Below are 9,732 nucleotides of genomic sequence, written 5' to 3' on the forward strand. Positions count from 1 at the left end.
TAATTACTGGTATGCAGATTTGCCCGCGAGGCAGAAAAGACCTGAACATTACCACCGCTTTAGGAGTGTAGCAACAATATTGCTTCAAAGCAAGAAATGAATCTGCACATATTTACTGGTATGCAGATATGCCAGCAAGGCATCAAAACCTTCGTAAGCCCTTAATGAGCAACTACATGTAATTCATAAAATTACAAACAGGATTTATCTTCTGTACTGCTCCAAAGAAAGGGCCAAGTCTGCACATAACTACTGGTATGCAGATATATCAGCGAGGCAGACAAAACCTGAACACTGCCACTGCTTCAAAAGTGTAGCACTGATATTGCTTCAAAGCAAAACTTAAGTCTGCATATAATTGGGTATGCAGATTTGCCCGCGAGGCAGAAAAGACCTGAAGACAGCCACTGCTTTAGGAGTGTAGCAATGATATTGCTTCAAAGCAAAAATGATAATTGCACATAATTTACTGGTATGCAGATGTGCCTGTTCGACAAAAAGACCCTGAATACTACCAAGCAACATTAATTTACAATTGACATGAAAGAGTATACAGTTTGAGGGAAAGCCACATAACTATTAGATAATTGCCCTCTGTACTGGTGATAATCAGACTGGCCTGAAATTCTCATTATCGACCACTCCTCAGTGGAAATGAATCCAACAAAAAATGGGGTCATTGTATACAGTGGTACTGTATTACCCCGATGAGAAGCACTTTACTGATGTCCCCCACTCTCAACTAAGATATTTGTGCGTGTACCGGTTTGACTACGGGCTGAAGTTGACGATGTACTCCTGACGGAGCCATTGGGTGCTTCGCCCGCTCATTGACCGAGGCATGGTGACCTGGAGACAGTGACCGGATTAGCACTAGCTGGTCGAGGGACACTTCACAGGGCGTCAATTCGCAACTTCTCATCATTTTAAGGCACGACCCATTCACGTGGACAAAGTCTTACCCGTCAACCTACTCCTTACGTAGCGTGGGGTACCAACCCACCGCATATTCAGGAGTGTGCAATGGTTTCTGAATATCCTACACCCAATTGTGCTGCCCATTCGCAATAGGTTTATACCACCGTCATGCGCCCCTGACATTGCCATCTCTCAGACAGTAACAGGAAATGGTGCAATCTGGCTGCAAATTTTTCCCAGAGGGGCGGGATAATGATTATTTCAGACCGTTCAGAGTGTCACAAGTTCAGAGCGAAATCACCTGACAGTTATATGGAGTTGCACCAAAATGCAGTCTCTTCATTTCATTTGTAAATAGGCATCGATTATTTTTGTTACATTCAATGGACCCAGTCCTACAATCTCAGGAAGAGCCAAGTCTGCACATAATTACTGGTATGCAGATTTGCCCGCGAGGCAGAAAAGACCTGAACATTACCACCGCTTTAGGAGTGTAGCAACAATATTGCTTCAAAGCAAGAAATGAATCTGCACATATTTACTGGTATGCAGATATGCCAGCAAGGCATCAAAACCTTCGTAAGCCCTTAATGAGCAACTACATGTAATTCATAAAATTAGAAACAGGATTTATCTTCTGTACTGCTCCAAAGAAAGGGCCAAGTCTGCACATAACTACTGGTATGCAGATATATCAGCGAGGCAGACAAAACCTGAACACTGCCACTGCTTCAAAAGTGTAGCACTGATATTGCTTCAAAGCAAAACTTAAGTCTGCATATAATTGGGTATGCAGATTTGCCCGCGAGGCAGAAAAGACCTGAAGACAGCCACTGCTTTAGGAGTGTAGCAATGATATTGCTTCAAAGCAAAAATGATAATTGCACATAATTTACTGGTATGCAGATGTGCCTGTTCGACAAAAAGACCCTGAATACTACCAAGCAACATTAATTTACAATTGACATGAAAGAGTATACAGTTTGAGGGAAAGCCACATAACTATTAGATAATTGCCCTCTGTACTGGTGATAATCAGACTGGCCTGAAATTCTCATTATCGACCACTCCTCAGTGGAAATGAATCCAACAAAAAATGGGGTCATTGTATACAGTGGTACTGTATTACCCCGATGAGAAGCACTTTACTGATGTCCCCCACTCTCAACTAAGATATTTGTGCGTGTACCGGTTTGACTACGGGCTGAAGTTGACGATGTACTCCTGACGGAGCCATTGGGTGCTTCGCCCGCTCATTGACCGAGGCATGGTGACCTGGAGACAGTGACCGGATTAGCACTAGCTGGTCGAGGGACACTTCACAGGGCGTCAATTCGCAACTTCTCATCATTTTAAGGCACGACCCATTCACGTGGACAAAGTCTTACCCGTCAACCTACTCCTTACGTAGCGTGGGGTACCAACCCACCGCATATTCAGGAGTGTGCAATGGTTTCTGAATATCCTACACCCAATTGTGCTGCCCATTCGCAATAGGTTTATACCACCGTCATGCGCCCCTGACATTGCCATCTCTCAGACAGTAACAGGAAATGGTGCAATCTGGCTGCAAATTTTTCCCAGAGGGGCGGGATAATGATTATTTCAGACCGTTCAGAGTGTCACAAGTTCAGAGCGAAATCACCTGACAGTTATATGGAGTTGCACCAAAATGCAGTCTCTTCATTTCATTTGTAAATAGGCATCGATTATTTTTGTTACATTCAATGGACCCAGTCCTACAATCTCAGGAAGAGCCAAGTCTGCACATAATTACTGGTATGCAGATTTGCCCGCGAGGCAGAAAAGACCTGAACATTACCACCGCTTTAGGAGTGTAGCAACAATATTGCTTCAAAGCAAGAAATGAATCTGCACATATTTACTGGTATGCAGATATGCCAGCAAGGCATCAAAACCTTCGTAAGCCCTTAATGAGCAACTACATGTAATTCATAAAATTACAAACAGGATTTATCTTCTGTACTGCTCCAAAGAAAGGGCCAAGTCTGCACATAACTACTGGTATGCAGATATATCAGCGAGGCAGACAAAACCTGAACACTGCCACTGCTTCAAAAGTGTAGCACTGATATTGCTTCAAAGCAAAACTTAAGTCTGCATATAATTGGGTATGCAGATTTGCCCGCGAGGCAGAAAAGACCTGAAGACAGCCACTGCTTTAGGAGTGTAGCAATGATATTGCTTCAAAGCAAAAATGATAATTGCACATAATTTACTGGTATGCAGATGTGCCTGTTCGACAAAAAGACCCTGAACACTACCAAGCAACATTAATTTACAATTGACATGAAAGAGTATACAGTTTGAGGGAAAGCCACATAACTATTAGATAATTGCCCTCTGTACTGGTGATAATCAGACTGGCCTGAAATTCTCATTATCGACCACTCCTCAGTGGAAATGAATCCAACAAAAAATGGGGTCATTGTATACAGTGGTACTGTATTACCCCGATGAGAAGCACTTTACTGATGTCCCCCACTCTCAACTAAGATATTTGTGCGTGTACCGGTTTGACTACGGGCTGAAGTTGACGATGTACTCCTGACGGAGCCATTGGGTGCTTCGCCCGCTCATTGACCGAGGCATGGTGACCTGGAGACAGTGACCGGATTAGCACTAGCTGGTCGAGGGACACTTCACAGGGCGTCAATTCGCAACTTCTCATCATTTTAAGGCACGACCCATTCACGTGGACAAAGTCTTACCCGTCAACCTACTCCTTACGTAGCGTGGGGTACCAACCCACCGCATATTCAGGAGTGTGCAATGGTTTCTGAATATCCTACACCCAATTGTGCTGCCCATTCGCAATAGGTTTATACCACCGTCATGCACCCCTGACATTGCCATCTCTCAGACAGTAACAGGAAATGGTGCAATCTGGCTGCAAATTTTTCCCAGAGGGGCGGGATGATGATTATTTCAGACCGATCAGAGTGTCACAAGTTCAGAGCGAAATCACCTGACAGTTATATGGAGTTGCACCAAAATGCAGACTCTTCATTTCATTTGTAAATAGGCATCGATTATTTTTGTTTACATTCAATGGACCCAGTCCTACAATCTCAGGAAGAGCCAAGTCTGCACATAATTACTGGTATGCAGATTTGCCCGCGAGGCAGAAAAGACCTAAACATTGCCACCGCTTTAGGAGTGTAGCAACAATATTGCTTCAAAGCAAGAAATGAATCTGCACATATTTACTGGTATGCAGATATGCCAGCAAGGCATCATAATCTTTGTAAGCCCTTAATGAGCAACTAATTTATAAAATTACAAACAGGATTTATCTTACAACTGTACTGCTCCAAAGAAAGAGCCAAGTTGGACGGACGGACAAACTTGATGAAAACAATATATTTGAACTTTCTCCGAAAGTGCGGATATAATAAATTATAAATCTGTGTATATATCCTTCAACAGTGAAAACTACCACTAAAACTAACTGACAAGTAATCTAAACTACAGTCTTTCTCTGCATCCAGGATGCAATGTTTTCCAGGCTACCTAATAGGAGTAAGCCATAGTCCTGAGAAATTTAGGTATAACTTCTAAACCTTTAGGCCTACAAAGTCATTCTTTGCTGAAAAAGTAAATCTTCAGGTATTTTCGGCACCACTTGGTTCTTCTTGATATTCTCCATGTTCACAATGTCTTGCATGTCCTGAATAATCTGAGGATGCAACTGGTGAACCAAAGCTGTAATAATGATAAGGACTGAATGTGAGTTAAGGAAAAAGATGTTCAGCAGATGTTCTCTGTCCAGTGATTTCAACGATCTCCTCTTGCACTCATTTAACTGTGGTGTTTCCCACGACCACGTTTAACCCAGGCAGGCTGTAAAGCCAAGTGGTCTACACGCGATAGATGATGGAGCCTCTCTCGATCAGGGACAGGGACTTTGATCCGAAATAGCCGGTCTTATCAAATACGCTCTACTATTCATTATTAAACTTTCTATTAACGACAGCCCCTAAAAGATGACAATAAAATGATTGTGAACAGTGCAATATATAACGGAATGATGTCATCAAATATTTAGGTCCTTGGCAAGGACAGGAAATGCTGTCGCACTATCGTTGAATTCCACTGCTTTCAAATTATTACAGCAAAGAAACTGTGGATACCCTTAAATCATGCACAAACCATAGATGATAGATGTCTTTTCCAGTCAGCATGGAAGGGGGCCTATCGTGTTCAAGACATTTGAACTTGGTCCACGTGATCCTTGTCCATAACGTTGCTTGTTTACGAGAGATGTCATGGCGCTCAACCAGCTTCAATTACCAGTGGTTTTCCCATTGAGGTGCTGAAAATACGACAAGTTCTTTTGATTTTAATGACTTCTACAAAGACAAACTTTTTAGAAACAGCTCCATGAAGACCTCTGGCTTACTAAGGGGGGGTTGTCAAATGCACAGGGACATCGTACGGTGATTGCAGTTCACTCTAGGACCTTATCTGCCAGGAACTTGCCAGCACTACAGACTAACAACTATTTAGAATGTAAAAATTTCTATCAAAGGAACACAACAGGACAACACTTGACCAATATTATGACTAAAATCTGTTATAAAACTTTTTGACTTGTTATACGCTTGTCATTCTGGACATACTTGCTTTCTGATAAGTCATTCGGCAGGCAGGCTACTGTACATCTATCCTGCACAGATTCACATTGCACACCAAACTTGTATTCTAAGATTGATGGACCTTGCAAGAACATTATATATTTCTTCATTATTTTCTCCAGTCAGCTGATCACAGTGAAATCTTGTTAGTAGTGTTGGAGTTGCAACCCTCACCATGTGGACGGACCTTGGCTTGATTACAGGAGGACAATGGTGCGGTCGCTTTTCTCTTTTCAAAACTGTGCCATCAGATGAAGGAGCTGGAAAGGACCACAGTTGTCATTACTAAAATTTTCTTAACAAAATAAACAACGACGCGGAATGGTCCCCTGGCTTTTCCACACCTAGATAATCATACCTGAATGAAGGGCAAGAAACCTCAATGCTGACAGCTTTTCGACTACTTGACGGAATATAAAGAACAATTTTCTTACCCGAAAAGTGTGCTCCTTCCAAAGTCAACTGAATCCCTCTTCAGGATACACACACAGACATTTATGTAACGGAAACGTGTTTCTCCATGTATGTTGTATCTCTCCATCTCATCTTCCTTGAAACATTGCAGGCTTATAAATAACTCAAACTATTAGAATGCCTGAATTTGTAACACCTCAAGCTTTTCACTCAAGGACGTCTTGACTGCAGCCATATTTCTTCTGAATTTTATTAAACATGCATGGACGAGTCTTCTTCCTAACCAGCAGTCACCGTCTCACAGAGTTCTATGATCTGCATCATTGTCTCGCACAGGCGCAGATCACAGGCAAAAAGAATTATTTCAAAATGCATGCTTTACAGCATGGTGAATTTCTCACGAAACAACAAACATGCTTGGACCTGCCAAGGAGGCAAATTGGGCATCTAATTATCAGTGCCCTCTATCATGTTTATGTTGGCACCTGGTCAGTGGAAATTTTTTCCAGGTCATCCAAGCTGCATCATCCTTTTACTGTAGGGTGCGGGGGCTCTCTTGGACAGCCTCTGATAATTCTAGTTCATATTTAAGCTGGAACCAACTTCAATTCTGTCCTTTGTGGCACTGGCAACATGGCCGGAAAGAAAAATATGTGCGTGGTTTCAGAATATCCTACACCCAATTCTGCCTGATCCCCGACACATGCCTGATGTAAATCCTGGGACGGAAAATGCTGCCCATTCGCAATAGGTTTAACCGCCGTCATGCCCCTTTGACGTCATTATCATCCATCGTATAAGGTCGAAGGCAATTTTTGGTACGCTGTCCTAAATTCTCCTGCACATACTCATCTGAGGTCCCAGCTGAAATAACGATGAGGAAAGATTGTGAGTAAAAGAAATGAAACGGACAGAGGCCATTGTGCTCACTGTATAGATATTTGGGGCTTTGGAATTCATCCTGGTTAAGAAACATTGTACATGTATAGTATATAGGTCAAACCAAAGTCGGTATGACATGTGATGTATCGTTGCTTGGAGGAAGTACCATAAGAATATCATCGAAAACAAGTCACTAATAAATGAGATATTGCACTTTTTACCTAAATTCAGTGTCCGAGGTAACATGACGTAGCGAGTCATGTGTACCAAATTTCAAGTTCATAGCTTTAGTGGTCAAGAAACATGCCATAGTTATACTCGAACAACCAATTTACGCCATTTGACCTCTGTGACCGTGAAAAGTAAGTCAAATCGAAATCCCGTAGAATTTGTGATATATCCTTGCTGGGAGTTCCTGCCATAAAAATGTCATTGAAAACGAATCACTAATAAGCGAGATATCACACTTTCTAGGTTTTCACTTTTGGCCCCACTGGTGGCCAAGTCGAGAATCAGACCGGACTGAAATTCAGGGTCAGAGGTCACCTGACCTAGGGGGTACCGAAAAGCCCCGACCCTAAGATATTTTTCAAATGTGAGATAATAATAAAACTCAAACTTTACCGGCAAAACTTTGCCGAAACACCGTGTCCGTCTTTCGTTTTATTCCTCCCAATGCATTTTTTTAGGCCTAAGACGGCCATTGCACGACTACCATAGGTACTCACCTGAAAACTCTGTTATATCCAGTGAGGCGATTTCTATTCCAGGGAAAATATATTTCTGGGCTTTGTTGCTCTCCAAGCTGGGGATATACTTCCTCTGGGCAAAGCTTCTTCGCAACTCTGCTTTCAGGCAACACTTGACTGTGGGTTGTTTCATTGCTAAAATCGAGAAGACAGAAAACATATATTGACAATTGGTAGTGTCACCTTGTCCCGGATGTTTATTTATTTGTAACTTATTTATTTGCAACTTTTCCTTTCACAAGTCTTGTTGCTATAGCAATAGTAACCTTCAATTCAATCGGCAACAGACCAGGTCCGTATTTAGTGGGGGAGGGGAGGGGCAGAGGTTGGCATTATTCCTCCTTCTTTGCCCCACCCTCTAAATCAACCACTGCTTTACAGTCTGAAGAACACACCAAATCCAGAGACGGGCCACTCAAAATCACCTGAGAAACAGAATAGAAAAGTTGGATATTAACAACTTACCATTGGCTCATCCTGCTGTCAGTGTCAATTTCTACACTGTTTACTATGCCAATCCACTTCCAGGAAGTGAGCTGGAACATCTCTCACCCTGACATTTTCACGAAAAAGTCCTGAAGTGGGGACAAGTTCGTGTAAAAATATTTTGTCAATTTCCGATTTCAAACTGGAAACCAAAAAGAACGACTTACAATAACGAACAACAAGTTCTGTTGACAAGTATTTAAGTTTAAAGCTCTCAAACATTCAAATTCATGTTTGAAAACAGTACACTGTACATCATTGTACATTATTGTACATAATTGTACATGGTTGCACGTTGAAGTGCATGAAACAATGTATTTTACTAGCGTGAACTCTGCGTCCGTCGAAGTTTTTTGTTTTCAAAATCCATTTCATCGCACAAATATTTTTTCACAACATTCGTCTCTATAGATGTAGAAATTCACATAGAACCTAAAAATTAATATTATTTAATCTATTTCACAAGGATGTTGGCGGATTCGATCATCATTCATGACAGATTTTATGCTCCGAGCAGCAAAGCCGTTTTGCGCATTGCCAAATTTTGCGCAAAACATCCCGCCAACTTCTCCGACTGAAAAATAGGGATCATGCTTACTAAAATCAAAATAAATGCAATCCACTGTGATCACGAGATCAAAAAGAAGTAATCTGACATGAAATTTTTCTTACTTATCCAACAAAATCTGTCTTTGGAGACGGAAATTAAATGCGAAAATAGAAAGCTCTCGAAATGGGTAACGTCTGCAGCCTCGTGCAGGAGTGCGCGGTCACGTGACAGTTGAAAACCATGACCGCATTTCTAAATATGGCTCGGTCCTCAACATTTTTTGGCGGGGTGTTGGGTCAGCAAACCCCAAATGTGTTTTGCCACAAACCCAATTATAATACTAAAACTGACTGTGTATTTAACTTTATAATATTTTTGGCAATAACAGCTGCAAATGACCTCGTTTTTTTAGTATTGTGAGATTTTCCCCTTTCCCACACCATAGGGCGGGTCCATTTTCTGAACCAATGGAAAAGCTTTTAAAACCGGCTAGGAGCCGTCAAAGCTTGCATCCACTGCGGCCGTCGCTGCGCCGGACAATCACAATATTCGGTCTCGATAGAGCACAAGGGGATGGGATCAGTCTCATTCATCTCAAGCCAGTGTCTCCGGAATTTCATTATTCTCTGCCGTTGATAAATTCCAGAAAGGGCCCGGATGGTCTCGAAGACACTGGTTGTGACAAACAGCACTCATGTCATAAAGGGGGGGGGGGGGGGGGCGGCAGAACAATCCCAACATCCATGGGAATGTCAGATTCAGGTTACATAGCAGTACGTGTATGGGATCACTAGATGGACAATGTCACATTCAGGTCAGAGTGGGAGAGACTTGCATTTGCTGGTATACCATCAAGTCATGGGGATTGTCACATTTACATTATTCCAAGGCTGTTGACAAATTTTAGAAAGATCCGTCATTGTCTCGAAGACATTGGTTGTGAAGACACTGTTTGTGACCAACAAGACACCAGTCATAATGGGAGAGACAGAACAATCATATATTCTGTCACAGGGAATGTCAGACTCGGGTTACAGAGCAGTGAATGTCTGGGATTGTCAGGTGGACAATGTCA

The 9,732-nt window shown here is 42.1% G+C and overlaps 2 long non-coding RNA genes across 2 annotated transcripts; both read right to left on the reverse strand.

Annotated features, from left to right (window-relative positions):
* Positions 1–3,618: 3,618 nt before the first annotated feature.
* On the reverse strand, positions 3,619–7,548 carry LOC135484899 (uncharacterized). Its single transcript, XR_010446489.1, has 5 exons — positions 7,497–7,548; positions 6,011–6,854; positions 5,751–5,836; positions 5,092–5,254; positions 3,619–4,644 (listed from the first exon to the last, which is right to left on the reverse strand). It is a non-coding gene; the product is annotated as an uncharacterized LOC135484899 (long non-coding RNA).
* Positions 7,549–7,663: 115 nt separating this feature from the next.
* On the reverse strand, positions 7,664–8,850 carry LOC135484900 (uncharacterized). Its single transcript, XR_010446490.1, has 3 exons — positions 8,780–8,850; positions 8,087–8,249; positions 7,664–7,756 (listed from the first exon to the last, which is right to left on the reverse strand). It is a non-coding gene; the product is annotated as an uncharacterized LOC135484900 (long non-coding RNA).
* Between the last annotated feature and the right edge of the window lie 882 nt (positions 8,851–9,732).

The sequence above is a fragment of the Lineus longissimus genome, chromosome 3, assembly GCF_910592395.1.
Source record: "Lineus longissimus chromosome 3, tnLinLong1.2, whole genome shotgun sequence".
NCBI classification, from domain to species: domain Eukaryota; kingdom Metazoa; phylum Nemertea; class Pilidiophora; order Heteronemertea; family Lineidae; genus Lineus; species Lineus longissimus.